The 18385-nt window shown below is 39.9% G+C and overlaps 1 pseudogene; it reads right to left on the bottom strand.

Annotated features, from left to right (window-relative positions):
• Positions 1 to 1886: 1886 nt before the first annotated feature.
• LOC116538993 lies at positions 1887 to 2149 on the bottom strand (annotated as a pseudogene).
• Between the last annotated feature and the right edge of the window lie 16236 nt (positions 2150 to 18385).

The following is an 18385-nucleotide window of genomic DNA, read 5'->3' as shown; positions in this document are numbered from 1 at the left end:
AAATGAATTTTACTATATATTACCCATGTAACTGCTACTCAGACGAATGTTCAGATTTAAAACCTTCCTTCCAAGTCAACACCCCCAGGTAGCTACTATCCTAATATGTATTCCTACAGATTAGAAAACTATCATATTTATTTGTAAATTTGGTTGTAAATATTATACTGTACATTCCTCTGTATTCAATTCTTTCACTCATGGTCATTTGTGAGATTTATCCCTGTTGTTGCCTGCTGCTGGAATGAGTTTATTCTCATTTCTGTATAGTATTCTGTTGTCTGATTACACCACAATTTATCTTTCTACTTTTGCTGGGCATTTACATTACTTCTAGTTTCTGGCTATTAAGAAATAAAAGTGCCTATGAACATTCTTGTTCATGTATTTTGACGGATATAGATATTCATATCTTTTGAATATATACCCAGGAAAGGAAAGGCTGGATTATAGGGTATTCATATGTTTACCTTTGGTTATGTCTGCCAAACATTTTTCCAAACTGCTTGTGTCATTTTACACTCCCACCATCAATTTATGAGAGTTCCAGGTGCTCCATGTTCTTGCCAACACTTGGTTTTGTCAGTCTTTAAATTTAAGCTATTCTTGTCAGTGTAGAGTGGTATCTTATCACAGTCTTAATTTGGATTTCTCTGGCAAGTAATAATGGAAAGCACATCTGTTTGGAGGTATTTGAGAAAGGGAGTTGGATACACGGTGCAGCATGTACTGCACTTAAGACCCCTAAAAGGGCTAGACATGGTGGCTCATGCCTGTAATCCCAGCACTTTGGGAGGCTAAGGCGGGTGGATCATGAATTTAGGAGTTCAAGACCAGCCTGGCCAAGATGGTGAAACCCCATCTCTACTAAATATACAAAAATTAGCCAGGCGTGGTGGCAGGCGCCTGTAATCCCAGCTACTCGGGAGGCTGAGGCAGGAGAATTGCCTGAACCCAGGGAGTGGAGGTTGCACTGAGCTAAGATTGTGCCACTACACTCCAGCCTGTGCGACAGAGCAAGACTCTGTCTCAAAAAAACAAACAAACAAACAAAAAGCAACCCCTAAAAGGAGGCTGTCTGATTTCTTGGAGGTAAACTTTCTGGTGTAGCCACATTCTCAGGAACTGGAGATAGACCCATGTGCAAACCTAAATTGTAAATAGATGAATTTTAATGATCTGAACAGAGCTAGGGTTTTAATTATAGGTTGTCACCCTGTGATTTTCTTGTATAAGAGACATAAACTTAGCCAGGAACTCGTAGTTCTTTGAATTTAAATACGCTAATTTTCTTATAATTATACTTTATTACAAAGAATCTTCTAGGCTACAGTCTATACAACCTTGCCCTAGTAAGCAATATTAAATTGGGCCACATATATGTTATTGTTAAAATCCATTTGAATTGTCATTCAAATATCATAATATTTTTATTGTTACTAGAAGTTGTTACTTGGCATTTGATAAAAGAAAGTCAAACTGTTGGTGAATGGCTTGCACAAGTTACCAATGACAGCATATTACCTGAATTAACTTTTTGGATTATTAGCCCAGGGCCCAAACTTACTATAAGAAAGTACTGATGCAATGTTTTACATTTTTTTCTTTCATATCTGTAACAGATTTGTTTTTTAAAGCAATGGATTTTGAGAGAAACAAACATGGAGCATGGGATACAAATGTAAGTGTGTTGCTAATTATCTCCCAACCACAATAAACTAGTGCAGAGAATGCCCTGTACAAAACACAATAAAGTTTCAGAGATTGAGGTATTTACTTAGCAAGGCTGAAAATTTTGGTCTCCGGTATTTGTCATTTAAGCAGCAGTCCTCATTTCTGGATGAATCACTTGATGGGTATGTGACACAGTCTGTGTCTTTAACCCTTTAATCAGAGTTGAACAGAAGAATGGCCGTTTGGCCCAGGTAGAAGTAGATGAAGTATTTGGTTTCATGTGTCAGGCAACTACCAAAGGTCCCCCCATGATGCAATATCAGGTGGGATTGTACTTCTTGTCAAACTGCTTCTTGATATGGGCCACAACATTGTTTTTTATGTTCTCCAGTGCCTGTGTAGCTCACACCACTAAGCCCTGCGGCATCTCTTCCAGCATGACTGAATTTTTGATCACAGCCTTTCAATTTCACATGGTTGCTGTGGAGCAGAGGCTGGCCAACTGGAATAGTCTCCTGAGAGAGGTGCTGACATGGCTCAGGCCCTATGTGAGCTATGGACACGACTGGACCTGTGGTACATATAACACATTTTATATTCTTAATGAGACTTTGTATCTAGTCATGTTCTTTCTGTTCCTAAAAAAGCTTAGACAGTCCTTCTCATGCTCTGTCCCCACCCCAATTTTCTCAAGGAAGCAGGGGGCACACTTGCATGTGCCAGCATTGGAACTACTGTACCAGCGTACTGATCTGAACAAGTGGCTTAACCTTTCAGAGCTCCAGCTTCCCCAGCTATGCAATAACAACTACCTCATAGCGTTTGTTTAACGATGGATTAGCTAACATTTAAAAAACACGTAGCGCAATCCTTCACGTGAAGCAATCAAACTGAAGGTAGTTATGTTAAAGTTGTCAGGCATGAGAAAACAAGAAAAGAATCACTTTCTGTCAGAGGTAGACTTACAGTGAAACAAATGCAGTTTAAATTTTAATGAAGTTTAAGGGCCCCTTGCAAGTAAGTATACTCAAAATGAGATATTTTAAGTACAATTGGCTAGGATAACTCTTCTCATTTTGACTTTGTCTCCATCACATTTGCCTTTGTTTCAACTGATATAGGAGGACTGCAGGCATTCTTGACTTTCAGTTGTGGGAAAGTTGAGTTGGGAATACATTTAGTTTAGGCTTATGAGATACATTTGACTCACATTTCTACATAGAGTTGGGTTACTTCTAGCTGTCTTGGTGTTGGAATGGCTTCTAGAAAACCTCTGACTGCCCACTGTGCTATGTGCAGATGCAAGGGCCAGAGGTGTGGTCAAGTGGTCAGCTGTGTGCACAGTATCCAGCTTCAGAAGAATGTGGGTGGTAGAGGAGGAAATGCTTTGATATGCTCCTTAGATGCACCTAGTAGAAAATTCTTCTGAGCTTCAGAGCTCATGTGTAAAAGAAACTTGGATAGAGTCTTTCTAATATTGACCACAACCCTAAACCTTTATGTGAAGTTACCAATAATTAGTTGTGAAACCAAAGCATCCTTTATTCTAAATTATTGATAAAATAAATTTTAACCAACCCTGCTCAGAGGCACTGAAGTCCTATTCTGTAACAGATATTGTGAAACAATTATCATACGTAAAGGTGTTCAAAGAGTACGAAGTCCAAAACATAGGACAAAGAGACTAGTAGAAGTGTATCAGGAAGTTAATTAATAAAATTATATTATTTTTCTGGCCTTTTGGATGATTGTAGTGTTTGTCAGTTTTTAATTTATTTTCTGTGATTTTTTTTTCTTATCCCTGGTACTTTTGTAGTCAGTTTGGATTCACAAGTTTGCATTTCTTTTTCTCAAGGGAATCTTCAAATTGTGAAACCTTCTGGCCACACACTACCTGAGTCCACCCTCGTTTGTGATCATATACCCTGTTGTCAGTGACCCAGAAGGACCTTGTAGATACACCTTTCAGTTTGTGGTTATCTTTGGCTGTGATTTCTGATGTACCATGAAACCGAGATAACTGAATTACATAATATTTGCTGTGACAGGATTTTTAAAAAATTCCATTCTGATTCCACATTGCTTTGCTTCCTTTAGGCAAGTCAAGTATGTACTGGCTTTGCATCACTGAAGGAGAAACTGGGGGGTGGAGGGGGTCTTTGTCCCCTTTTGTTACACAAAAGAAGCTGACTATAGATTTCTGACCAGGCATAATGAGACGACAAACTATACATCAGATAGAGAAACTATGCCCCAGAAGTAAAATGCTAGAGACAAAACCACATAATCATAGTTACTTTATAGGTAAAGAAATTGAGGCCCAGCTGATTTATCAGAGACGCAGTGATTGGAATTAAGTCCAACTACTGGATTAACTCAGTTCTACAACTTGCTGCTGCCATCTAAGTGATTCACTTCAACGGTTCACTTCAAAAACCGGAAAGTTGAAAGATTCACCTTGAATATACTTGGATATTGATGTTTCCTTGGCAACAGATTCTAAATTAAAAGCAAAATAGTGATTGAACATATGCAGTTTTGTTAAAAAATTGTGCGCTCTGAAGCAGCAGCCTCAGAAACTCCTTATTCTTTGTTAATTGAAAAGAGAAGTTTTATTCTTGGATACTGCCATGTAGCAGTTATTTTAGAAAAATCTATTTTCTAGGCAGGAAAACAGGAGGCCATTCCCCTTTTCCTCTGAATCTCCGTCTGCTTTGGCCTTTTTTACTTTCTTAGAGTAAATTAGAGTCACGTGCAAAATCAGCACTTAACACCCCCCTCATTGAGATCTAATCATCAGTACCTGTCTCTAATCGAAGGGATTAGATATAATTTAGTTGCAATTAAATGCAGTCTAGTATGAACATAAGGTATATTATTAATAGAATATCCATTTTTTTGTCTTGATACTTTAAATTCCTTGGTTAGTTCAAATCATCCCAGTGCTACATTCCTGGTATAGCTTTTCTTTTAAAAAGAGATGCTGTTACGGAAATACTGTGGTTTTGTGTCATCTACTTCCTTTGAGGGATGCTATAAAATAGAACCCCTTTAAACTGTAGGAATATTGTTTGTTCTAGCTTTGCTAATCACAGTGTGGTTCAGGCCAGAAGTTTTGGGGTCCCCTGGGAGCTGATTAGAAATGCAGGATCTCAAATCCCACCTCAGAGCTAGTGAATCAGAATCTGCACTGTAAGATCCCAGGTGGTTTATATGTGCAATGGAGTTTGAGATGCACTGTTCTACATTGCTTGGTCTATTTTCTTGAGAACTTACAGGATAATTTACTTCAGAAATAACCTAGTGGTTAAGTTCCTCGGCTTGAGGTGGGCAGAAAGTTTGCTTTATTTGGCGGTTGCTTGCCCCACTTACTGACTTTGTGTTGCATTCATTTGTTTTCATGCTACTGATAAAGACATACCCGAGACTGGGAAGTAAAAGAGGTTAAATTGAACTTACAGTTCTGCATGGCTGAGGAGGCCTAAGGATCACTGTGGTTGTTGAAAGGTACCTCTTAGGTGGTAAGAGAAAATGAGGAAGATACCAAAGTGAAAACCCCTGATAAAATCATCAGATCTTTCCTCCTTTCCTGTATTCTTTTTCTTTTTCTTTTTTTTTTTTTTTAATTCTTTTTCTTCCTTTCAAAAAAAAAGAAAAAAAAAAAATCATCAGATCTTATGAGAGTCGTTCACTTCCATGAGAACAGTATGGAAGAAACTGCCCCCATGATTCAAATTATCTCCTGTCAGGTCCCTCCCACAATGCATGGGAATTCTGGGAGATACAATTCAAGTTGAGATTTGAGTGGGGACACAGCCAAACTATACCATTCAGTCCCTGGCCCCTCCAAATCTCATGTCCTCATATTTCAAAACCAATCATGCCTTCCCAACAGTCCCCCAAAATCTTAACTCATGTTAGCATTAACCCAAAAGTCTACAGTCCAAAGTCTCATCTGAGACAAGGAAAGTCCCTTCCACTATGAGCCTGTAAAATCAAAAGCAAGCTGGTTACTTCCTAGATACAATGGGGGTACAGGTACTAGGTGAATACAGCCATTCCAAATGGGAGAAATCAGCCAAAGTCCAAAATCGAGCAGGACAATCACATTTTAAAGCTCCAGAATGATCTCCTTTGACTCGAGGTCTCATATCCAGGTCATGCTGAAGCAAGAGGTGAGTTCCCATGGTCTTGGGCAGCTCCACCCCTGTGGCTTTGCAGGGTACAACCTCCTTTCCAGCTGTTTTTACAGGCTGGCATTGAGTGCCTGCAGCTTTTCCAGGCACATGTGCAAGCTGTTGGTGGATCTACCATTTTGGGGTCTGGAAGACGGTGGCCCTCTCCTCAGAGCTCCACTGGACAGTGCCCCAGTAGGGTCTCTGTGTGGGGGCCTTGATCCAACATTTGGATCAAAATTCCGCATTGCCCTAGCAAAGGTTCTCCATAAGTGCTCTACCCCTGCAGCAAACATCTGCCTGCGCATCCAGGCATTTCCTTACATCTGAAATCTAGACGGACGTTCCCAAACCGTAATTCTTGACTTTTGTGCAATGGCAGGCTCAACACCACATAGAAGCTGCTAAGGCTTGGGGCTTGCACCCTCTGAAGCCATGCCCAAACTCTACATTGACCCCTTTCAGCCATGGCTGGAGAAGCTGGGATGCAGGGCATCAAGTCCCTAGGCTGCACATAGAATGAGGACCCTGGGCCTGGTCCACAAAATCGTGTTCTCCTAGACCTTTAGACCTGTGACAAGAGGGGCTGCCATGAACACCTCTGACATGCTCTGGAGATATTTTCCTGGTTGTCTTGGAGATTAATGTTCGGCTCCTTGTTACTTATGCAAATTTCTGTAGTTGGCTTGAATTTCTCCTTAGAAAATGGGTTTTCCTTTTCTATCACATTGTCAGGCTGCAAATTTTCCAAACTTTTTTGCTCTGCTTCCATTATAAAATGGAATGTCTTTAATAGTACCCAAGTCATCTCTTGAATGCTTTGCTGCTTAGAAATTTCTTCTGCCAGGTACCCTAAATCATTTCTCTTAAGGTCAAAGTTCCACAAATCTCTAGGGCAGGGGCTAAATGACACCAGTCTCTTTGCTAAAACATAATAAGAGTCATGTTTGCTCCAGTTCCCAATCCTCATCTCCATCTGAGACCACCTCAGCCTGGACCTTATTGTTCTTATTGCTATCAGGCTTTTGGTCAAAGCCATTCATTAAGTCTCTAGGAAGTTCCAAAGTTTCCCACATTTTCCTACCTTCTTCTGAGCCCTCCAAACTGCTCCAACCTCTGCCTGCTACCCAGTTCCAAAGTTGATTCCACATTTTTGGTTATTTTTCAGCAATGCCCCACTCTACTGGTAGCAATTTACTGTATTAGTCTGTTTTTATGCTGCTGATAAAGACATACCTGAGACTGGAAAGAGAAAGAGGTTTAACTGGATTTACAATTTCACATGGCTGAGAGGCCTTAGAATCATGGCAGGAGGCAAAAGCACTTCTTACATGATGGTGGTAGAGAAAGTGAGGAAGATGCAAAAGTGAAACCCCTGATAAAACCATCAGCTCTCATGAGTCTTATTCACTACCACAAGAATAGTATGGGGGAAACTGCCTCCATGATTCAAATTATCTCACATTTGGTCCCTCCCACAACATGTGGGAATGATGGGAGTGCAATTCAAGATGAGATTTGGGTGGGGACACAACCAAACCATACCATGTGTTTTTGGGAAATCTATTTAAGTTCTGTAACTCCCAGTTTTCTTCTCTGTAAAATGAAGACCATAGCAGAATCTACCTTGTAGGGTTATTGTGGTCATCAAATATGAAAATATACGTAAATTAATCAAGCCCCCAGTAGTTGCATATGAGAACCAATAAAGTTAGCTATTATTATTGTTATTGCTACTATAATAAATTATTATTTTCTTCATTGAATGGTTTTATCTTATCAAATAATTCAACTGATTAGTTTTGGGAAGAGCAGGGTAATGACTGCAAGAAAGCATAGAGCCAAATTTATAGTCCTTTCTAGCCAGTATTTGACTTTTTAACTGACCTTACTCCAGCTTCCTCTTATTTATTTATTTATTTGAGACACAGTCTCACTTTGCCACCCAGGCTCAAGTGCAGTGGCACCATCTTGGCTCACTGCAACATCTGCCTTTCAGGTTCAAAAGATTCTCCTGCCTCAGCCTCCTGAGTAGCTGGGATTACAGGCACATGCCACCATGCCTGGCTAATTTTTATATTTTTAGTAGAAATGGGATTTCAGCATGTTGGCCAGGCTGGTCTTGAACTCCTGAACTCAGGTGATTTGCCTGCCTCAGCCTCCCAAAGAGGTGGGATTACAGGCATGAGCCACCATGCCCAGTCTATCTTATTATTATTACCTTTTTAGGGACAGAGTCTCACTCAGTCTCCCACTCTGGAGGGCAGTGGTGTGTCCATACCTCATTGTAACCTCAGACTCCTAGGCTCAAGTGATCCTCTTACCTCAGCCTTCAGAGTAGATAGGACTACAGGCAGGCACCATGACACCTGCTAATTAAAACAAAAAATTTTTTTTATAGAGATGGGATCTTGTAATGCTGCCTAGTCTGGTCACAAACATCTGGCCTTAAGCGATCATCCTACCTTGGCCTCCCAAAGTGCTGGGATATTTTATTTATATTTCTTTACCTCAATTCCTCATATTTTTTACCATTGTATTTTTGTAAGCTACTTCAAAATAAATTTCATATTGAGTATGACATAACAATAAGTTAGTAATCACAATTACAAAATTGTTACTCTATAACTTTTGGTCCAAATTATGTTGACAGCCTTTCTTATTTTTCTTTCTAACGACTCCTTGGAAGAGTCATATTGGTCAATCTGGTAACCCTTGTAAGGTAGGAGTACTTAAGACAATTTTTTAATAAATGCTGTTTTCCTCACATTGTCTTTTTTTTTTTTTTATCATTATATCCCTACCATAATATGTTACATATAATAGGTGCATAATACATTTATCAAATGGCTATGTATAAATTTATATCATATCCATTTATATCTCTTCATGCTTGCTATTAAATTCAGACCTGGGATGAGCTTCCTTCATCCTTTTGACTTGTCCAGTACATAAGACCCAGATCAAATGTCACCCTCCACTTGAAGACTTTCTTGGCCCTTGTTCCAGAAAGGGGGCTCCCTTCTCCAAGACCTATGGAATTCACTGCTTGCCTTACTCAGGTGGCACTTGGCATTTCTCTTTATGTAGCTATCCTTGATTAAAAAGCACAAGTTTTGGAATAAAGAAGTTATGGATCAAATACTATTTGGACTATTTACCAGCGGTGTGACTTTAGAAGCTTACTTACCTTCTCTAGGGTTCTTGCCTCTTCTGTAAAATGGGGAAACTGAGTGTTATATTGTTAGTGTAGATGACCTATGTGGATGTTCAGCATATCACCTGGAGATGTTGATAACTGTGCCTTTTTTCCCAAATAAAATTCAGTAATCTTCTCCTGTACAATCAGCAGGGAATTATGACAGGGTTATGAATGAAGTCCTATTCCTGTCATTCTTAAGGATCGTTTTTTCCTCTGGGCTCCCCTGGCTGACGAGCTGCAGGGGTTGTGTCTATTGATGATCTGTGGTGAATGCAGCTGTGATTAGATATTGTCTAGGTTTCACGACTTGTCGTGATGACAGAGGAGGAAGGTAAGAAATATTTCCTGTTACCCAGGGTGAACTGTGCAACACAGTTTCAAACTCTTCTTGGATTCCCTTTCGTTGTTTTTATTTCCCCCTTTTTATTTTGTAGCATTATTTCTCTTTTTTACATTTCTCTTCCTAAGAATACATTTTAGATACTAGGATTAATTTATTTTTAAGGGAATTCTGTTTTTTTTTTCTCTTTCGGACTTTTTAAAAATAACCTCCAATTTCTTTGTTGCTGTATGTGTGGGGCATAGTTTCAAGGCCTTGAAGTGCAAAATACTTGAGAGTCAAACAGACGTCTTTGAGTGTCAGAATTCTGAAAAAGTGGTTAATGAAGCCAATTTTCTCATGAAAAACTATACAAAGTTATCACATGAGATACTTTTCCTATTCATTAAATAACTAGAAATAAGAAGACAACTAGAAAGTTAATCTGTATTTTCAGAAAATTTTCTTATGAATATATATGTAATAAAAAAAAAGAGTGCTTTGAACAAGGAGGATGGACCATCAGAGCAGTATGTTCATTTTATTCCTGATATGGGTCTCTACTTTTTCTAGTTCTTTTTCCTTATGTTAGTTGGGGAAACCTTTGAGATTAAATCTGATCATCTTGCTTTCTGCCTAAAATTCCACTGACTCCTTATTGCCTACAACATTAAATCCAGGATAAAAGGCTTTGCCTAATTTGGCTCCAAATAGCCTCCCCCGACTTATCTTCTGCCCCTGCAGCGTGGGTTCCCCGAGCTCCCGCTGCACTGCCTGCAGGAGATGCCCTTTCACTGTGGGTTCTTTGCACAGGTCTTTTCCTCTGCCTGCTCACCATCAAGAACCAGCCCAAATGGCCTTCCTCTCTAAAGCCTCCTTGGACTCCCCCAAGATTAAGCAATTATTTTTTTTCTTTGAGGTCCCATGACAATTCATATGTAACTTTGTAAAGCACTTACTATTCTGGCTAGTTACATTTTCATTTATAAATGGCTTTATTTATTTATTTATTTATTTTAGAGATACACTTACTATTCTGGCTAGTTACATTTTCATTTATAAATGGCTTTATTTATTTATTTATTTATTTATTTTATTTAGTCTTACTTTGTTGTTCAAGCTGGAGCTCAGTGGTACAATCATAGCTCACTGCAGTCTCCAACTCTGGGGCTCAAGCAATCCTCCTGCCTTGGCCTCCCAAAGTGCTGGGACTTCAGATGTGAGCTATTATGCCTGAATGCTTTTATAAATTTCTTATTAGCTTATGAATGATTTGAAGATAGGCACATTGCTTCTGTCTTGTTTTATCACAAGTAACTTGTAGTACAATGTCTATCATGTAAAAGGTACTCAGTAGAGATTGACTGAATGGTGGCATTCATCTAAATTTATATATTTTAAAGGAAGACTGTACATTTTACTTCTCTTGGCTTCCATTTAATTTTGTTATTCTTAAAATTTTTTTGAATATTAATGCAAATCGCCTTTCTATAAATATTTATAATGAACAATTGTATATTTGAATTAACTTTTAAAATAAGTTCAAATTCACATTGATTTTTAGGAGTATTGGAAAACATATTTTACATGTTTTCTCCTTGTGTAGACCTGTTATTTGAAAGGATATGTCAGCTCCAAGATGCCTCAGGTTGCCTGTGAGCTTCTCTGCTGTTTTCAGCTTGTCAGTGGAGCTGCAGTTCAGATTCCCTATTGGTCGCTTAACTGAGCTTTTTGGGTAGTAAGGGATCAAGACTACCCACAGAATGCTGTAACCATGGTGATAAGATGCCCTATTTTAACTTTTCAACAAAAAAGATGAGATGCTCTAGCACTTCGGTGCCTGTGTTTCCCAGTGGAATTTTGGGGAGGCATTCAAGCATTTAAGCAATAGAATCAGGCCTTGAACAGATAATTACTTTTTCCTTTATATGGTACCTTTTAAATTACAGGTGGTGACAGACAGCACATACAGTTCATGACGAGCCAAATGTGAGGTCCAGGGCAAACCAGGGAGGCTTGTCATTCTTGTACACAGACTGAGGAAAAGCTCCTTCAAGTCAACAGTTTTACTTTTTAAATAAAATTGAACTGCTTATCAAAAAATAATGACTGTGTACTCTTTTTGAGGGTGACAAAATATAGCTATAATTTGTGAAGATGAATGTAAATCTTGCAGAAAAATCAAAGTATTTATTTAGACTATGTTTTCCAAGATTAGTTTTAAATCTAGTTAGAATGGATGAAAGTGTATATTTTGAGATTTAGGGGTCCAATATCTTCCCTTTTCTTTAGTGTGAAATCCAATCTGCCAGAGTTTTTCCCTTTAAAGGCTTATGAGCCTTTACAATGCAAGCATCTCTGGAAAGGCTTCACAGTAGGGGAGAAGCTGAAATTTAGTGGCCTGTGAAATAAAACTGGTTGGTAGCTGTGTTTATCCTGAAGAGTGTTTGAACCAACATTTAATCATAGGGAGACTTCACATAAAAATCTACATTACTCTATTACCTTTAAACAATAGGGGATGTGGCAAAACGAAATTCTCACAGGACTGGAGCTGAATAGCAGCTGTCCTATTTAAGTGGGCTGCATTCTCTCTAATTTGTCACAGCTTCCACCCCTCCCACCCTGACTTCAGATAGGGTCCTTTAGGCCTTCCTCACTCATTTACTAACCCTCCCGACCCTTGTAGGTGAAAAAAAACACAAACCAGAGTAGCCTCAGTAACTGTGCAATTCAGAGCATTTGCTTCATGTTCTGCCTGCATTTGCCTTCATCTCTAGGAGAGCTGTCAGAACATTAAGACTTTCCTATGCCTCTTCCTTTCTATTGTTTCTATCCCATTTTCCTCTTGGGATATTATCAGTAGATAAACACACCAAAGGAAATAAATAAGATATGCATGTTCAACATATGTGCCTTTAAGCATTCACTAAAAACCTTACTATTGACAGGGAATGGTGGCTCACACCTGTAATCCCAGCTCTTTGGGAGGCTGAAGCAGGAGGATTGCTTGAGGCCAGGAGTCTGTGACTAACCTGGGCAACATAGTGAGACCCCATCTTTAAAAAATATAAATAAATTAGCAGTGTGGCGGTGCATGCCTGTAGTCCCAGCTACTTGGGAGGCCAAGGCAGGAGGATTGCTTGAGCCAGGAGTTCAAGGCTGCAGTGAGCTGTGATAGCACCACTGCACTCCAGCCTGGTGACAGAGTAAGACCCTGTCTCTAAAAAGAAAAAAAACAAAAGCAAACTCCAGACACCTCTTACTATGTATATTTCTAGCACAAACACACATAAATACATGCATGTGTGCACACGCACACACACACACACACTTACACATGCACATATATATGTATAAATGTGCCAAAGAAATTCCACTTGTACTTGAGGTTGACTTGAATGGAATGTTTGAGTTTCCCTGAGTTGCTGAGTACTACCTCAATTGGGAGCACATTGTGGTTGGGCTTGAACAATGCAGCAAAATCAAGTCGAGGTACGGAATTTATCCTGTAAGTATAATCAGTGTGGAAAAGGGCTGAATAATCTGTCCCCACACCTTATTCTCCAGAGAAGAGGCACTGTTAAGGGTCCAAAGGCTTCCCTGCCTTCTCCTGCATCTTTTCCTTCCCCGGCATTTCCATCAATAAATCTCTTGCACCTCTAGTCTTGTTTTGGCATCTGCTCAGAAATCCACATTGACACATGGTAAATGGCTAAGTATTATCAGCAGGTATGAAGAGGAATTACACAGCAATCCATATTAAAGACTTGAGGAGGACGATGGGGGTGAGGTAAAATAACATAAAATGATCCAAGACAAACTTTCCTGTCAATCAGCATGGGTGTTTTGTCCCTAGATAGTGTCAGGACAAAAATGAAATATACTACAAGATGCTGGTGGCTGGTCCTTGGGAGTAGTACTGAGCCAAAATCTGGTGGAGACCAAGCGCATATTTATGAGGAGCTGAATAGAAATACAAGCATTAAATAATAACAGTTAGAAATGCAATACATATAAAAGGTTTCAGTGATAATTTGTGAAAGTGTTAAGGTCAATAAATGCTTTGAGTTCAGAGAGTGAGAGGCCACATGTAAGTTCAGAAGGTTTTGGAAACATTTTTAGGATAAACGTTTATCCTAAAAGCTGGATATCACAACTGGGTAAGATCTGGTTACTTTTACCACAGAAGAAGTGGTAACAAAGGAGATCGAAATAGAGGAGTCATTTGAATGTTAGTGAAGGCAGTCACCATGCAATGTTTTGAAGATGTGTTTCTTGAGCGGGGTCTCAAGACCTCTGAGGAATCATAACTTATGTATACAATTTAAAAACATGTTTTCATTTTGATGTTAATGTTAAAAAATTATCATTAATATATTTGGGATCCCCGACATCATCTTTTGAGAACTACCTCTCAATTTCTTTGCCTTTTTTTGTATTTGTGTTAATAATTATGTTGGCAGAACACAATACTTCAGTCGCAACAGGCTGATGAAAAAAAACAGAAGTAGATTAAAATATGTCAATGAACCATTCCCATCACATGCTCTGCTGTGCTCAAAGACAGACGGGAGGCCTAGCGCAGCGGCTCGCGCCGGTAATCTGAGCACTTTGGGAGGCTGAGGCAAGCAGATCACTTGAGTTTAGGAGTTAGTACCATTTTGGGCAACATGGCGAAACCCCGTCTCTACAAACAATACAAAAATTAGGTGTGTTGGCCAGGCGCGGTGGCTCAAGCCTGTAATCCCAGCACTGTGGGAGGCCGAGGCGGGTGGATCACGAGGTCAAGAGATCGAGACCATCCTGGTCAACATGGTGAAACCCCGTCTCTACTAAAAATACGAAAAATTACCTGGGCATGGTGGCGCGTGCCTGTAATCCCAGCGACTCAGGAGGCTGGGGCAGGAGAATTGCCTGAACCCAGGAGGCGGAGGTTGCGGTGAGCCGAGATCGTGCCATTGCACTCCAGCCTGGGTAACAAGAGCGAAACTCCGTCTCAAAAAAAAAAAAAATATATATACAAAAATTAGATTAGGTGTGTTGGCGCGTGCCTGTGGATGCTAAGGCAGCAGTGAGCTGTGATGGTGCCACTGCACTCCTGAGCAATAGAGTGGGACTAAAAAAAAAGAAGGATTCCTTAGGGTCGGGTCTTTGGATATTTTCATCAGTATGAGCTGCTGATATGCTGATTTTTCTAATTATGGGCCAGTTAAATTAAGCACATGGAAATCTCTCAAGAACAGACATTGAATTGGGAGCTATCATCCAGTCTCATCTTGAGAAATAAAATATTTAAAATACTCTGTCAAGTAAGAAGCACCCAGTTTCAATCCGAAGTCTAAGCTGGCATTATTTTATAGAACAGGAAAATTAGCATTTGATTTCTCTCTTGCTTTGTCTGGGAGACTTATCAGGATAATAAGGGAGATGTGTGGTCTTCAGTAAACTCAAGATTCATAAGTTCTCCCAATTCTCCCATTGTATTAGCAATATGGAATTCTGTGGTAGTGCTGTCCTGTAGGAAGAAACCTGCCTCAGAAGACACCTGGCCTCCAGGTAAGATGCAATTAGCTTAGCACAGAAAATATAATTAGCATCCTGTCCATTTTCTACGTCAGATAGCTCTGGAAGGAGCCCATTCATCTCAATCCCTATTCCCGTTCATCTCTGCATTGTTAAAATTGTTTTTAACTGGCACCTGTGCTACCAGGAGGTATGTTCTGCTTTTGTTTGAATCCACTCACTGAATGTATTTATTGAATGCTGCTGTGGACTGCACATCATGTTAAATGCTGCAATGAGCCTCACAGACACCATCTTGGCCTTTGCAGAGGTTATAGCCAAATGAGAACCGAGACATGAAATGAGTAATCATGTAAATGACAAGTGTGACAGGGCTTAAGGATCTCATTACAAGGGAAGGGAAAGTCTGGGAGCTCAGAAAAAGGCTCCCAGAGAAGCCCTGAGGGTCTTTAACCTGAGGCTTGAGGATTGAGAGAGAAGCCACCAAGCAATGGGCAAGCAGAAAAGCAGTGGGACAAGAATATTCCTAGTATAAGACAGAGAGGCTGAGGGGTGCCCCGAAGAACTAGCATTTGAGGGACGGATGGGATTGGGTGGGAATAGCTCAAGTGAGTTCTGCCCTCAGTCTCAGATCTTTATTCTAAAAAACGGTTAGAATGTAATTAGGGTTTTAACCTGGGAGTGATAAGATTGGCTGCTGAGTGGGGAATTCATTCCAAAGGCAGCTAATCTTTTTGAAAAGTGCAATCTGATTATGTTATTTTCCTGTTTAAAAATGTTTAGTGACTTCTTCCTGCTGTCAGAATGACTTCTAAACTTTTTTTTTTTTAATGTGTCTATCTACTGTGTCCCAGGCCTCTTTATTTAAGAAAAAAGTGATACATGTGGGGATTATAAGGATTATAAGGGAACTAATCCTTACTGCTTTCCTAGGCTCGTGTTTGATTATCGTTGCTCCCCCACCTGCCCCGCCTCCCTTGCCCTTTTCTTCCTACTGCTGCTCCCACCACACTCCTCCCCTGCTCCAGCCCACGACCTTTCATACCTTTTTTTTGACCTCAACCCAGTAAGTAATTTTCAGCATTTTACACTGTGATTCATATGCATTTACACATGTATCTGATTATATGTATATTATCCGATTAAATGTATCTCAGATATGTATCTCTGATTATATGTATATTATCTGATTATATGTATATCAGATAAAGGCTTTATGGAAGAATGAAAGAGGAATTCTCATATTTTTTCTTTTCTTTCTTATAAATGTGAGTTTACACTTACCAAACTGATGTCATGATCCACTCTGCTCAGTAGTTCTTTCATGAGCCAATTCTCTGTCTTTGGGACTTTGCACGTGCGCTTACTTCTGAGTAAAGCATTTTCTTCCTGCTCTGCTGCTTCCCAGGGAATTTCTTGCTCCACTTTCCATCTCAACCAGATCTCAGGGAATCTTTGTTGACTTCTCAAGTCCAGCTTAGACACCATTTCCAAGACTTCATTGCCTTCTCTCTGCCTGTTCTCCACACCCCACCCCCGCCTTTCTTTTTTTGCCTTTTTCACAAGTATTTATCTACAGCCTACTGTATGCCAGGTACTGCTCTAGGCATGGAGGCAGGGCTGCCTTCATGGGGCTCTGTGCTCAGAGGACTCCCACATTTGGTTTAACGCTCTGCTATTGCTGTCTTGAACATCTTAATAATTTTTTATCAAGGGGTCTCACACTTTCATTTTATACCAAGCCTCACAAATTATGTAGCCATCCCTGCGCTGGGGGAGTGATGTACAAAATAGACCCAAATTCCTACCCTCATAGAGTTCCCATTCTCGGGCTTACTGCATACTCACCTCTTACGTTAGCAGTTGTCTCAATGTATAGTATTTGGCTATTTACCTTCGTGTCATCCCAGCTAGTCTGTAAGCGCCTAGAGGGCAAACACTCCTTCATCCGACTATTTCCAGCATGTATTATACTGCCTGGCACCTTGTAACCTTGTATACACTACCAAGTTTATGTAGAATGAATGAATGAACAAATATGCTGCCTCCAACCCTTGTCCTATAACACATGGCTCCCTTGATCAATGCTGTCCTTGGTGTTTCTTCGGCAAGTTTTTGCTTGTATTAAAGCTCTGTCACTGGCTACTAAGCCCATCAACTCTGAGTGATGACTTTAGAAGTTACAATTTTATGTACATTAGTGAGTTTTATTTACATGTACGGCTGTGATGAATTTACCAAGTAGATACTTCAACCAAGAATTTGAGGCCCAAGGATCATTCTCAAAGTGAGCACAGAAACTTTGAAATGTTTTTGAGATGATTAATGACTTCAATTGGAAAAGAGATGAAAGCAGAGGAAGAGTATCAGGACTTGAGAACTCAGGAAAACAGAGATGAAAAGCCTGTCTTATGCTTTTTAATTCTCTTTAAAATATAACCTAGTTATTCTAGAATTTGTTTGTAATAATATTGGTTCAAACTTGAAGACAGAGTAATAGGGTGACATCTTAGATATCATAATCATCAGCTGAGCATCATTTTTTTTCCTGAAGAAACCAATTTTGGTCTAATAACTCCAGTATTTAAAACTCCAAGATATTTGTTTTTTTTTTTTCCTGTATCCAGTTTGAAGTATACAGGTTATGTTCAAATACTGGAAGTTTCTGTATACCTTAAAGCACTCTTAAGGATTAATAAGATACATGGCGTATCCTTATCTCTTACCGTTTACTGCCATCCTGTGGCCAATTTATTTTCTAGATAAAAATCCGTTTGCAAAACCATATTTTCTATTTTTATCATGGATCACGGTTTCAGATTTTATTACTCCTCAGTTAACACAGGCACACTACAATACACACATATTTAGTAGCATTTTGCTTTACTGGAATATTCCACAATGTAGTGGCATGCAATTAATAATTCTGAGATTTCACGAAATATTTTTCTAAAGGACTCTCTCCAATTATCTCTTTATTTCTTTCCTCACTGGGTTCTCTGTGGATGCTTGGGCAGTTGCAGTTTATCATAGCTTCGGTGAGACTTCCTTGGTTCTCTCTCTGTATTTGGAATACTCACAGATACTTTCTGCTGGAACCTAGATTTGGATTTCCTTTCTTGGATGTCCTCTCTCTTCTGATCTTCTAAACTTCCACTAAATTCCAGCTTCCTTATAGGTGAGATAAAAGGCACAAGCAAGATAAGGCAGGGTGCTTACGACGAAATGTGCTCATGTGTCTCCTGGCTGTGACCATCTCTGGGGAAGTAGGGTCCACACAGGGCTGGGGGAGATAGTCCACACAGGGGTCCACACAGGGCTGGGGGAGATAGTCCACACAGGGGTCCGCACAGGGCAGGGGGAGATAGTCCACACAGGGGTCTGCACGGGGCTGGGGGAGATAGTCCACACAGGGGTCCACACAGGGCAAGGGGAGATAGTCCACACAGGGGTCCGCACAGTGCATGGGGAGATAGTAGGCAATGAGCA

The sequence above is a fragment of the Sapajus apella genome, unplaced genomic scaffold (assembly GCF_009761245.1).
Source record: "Sapajus apella isolate SASKATOON/1434 unplaced genomic scaffold, GSC_monkey_1.0 scaffold124, whole genome shotgun sequence".
Taxonomy (NCBI): Eukaryota; Metazoa; Chordata; class Mammalia; order Primates; family Cebidae; genus Sapajus; species Sapajus apella.
This window is presented reverse-complemented; position numbering and strand designations above follow the sequence as displayed.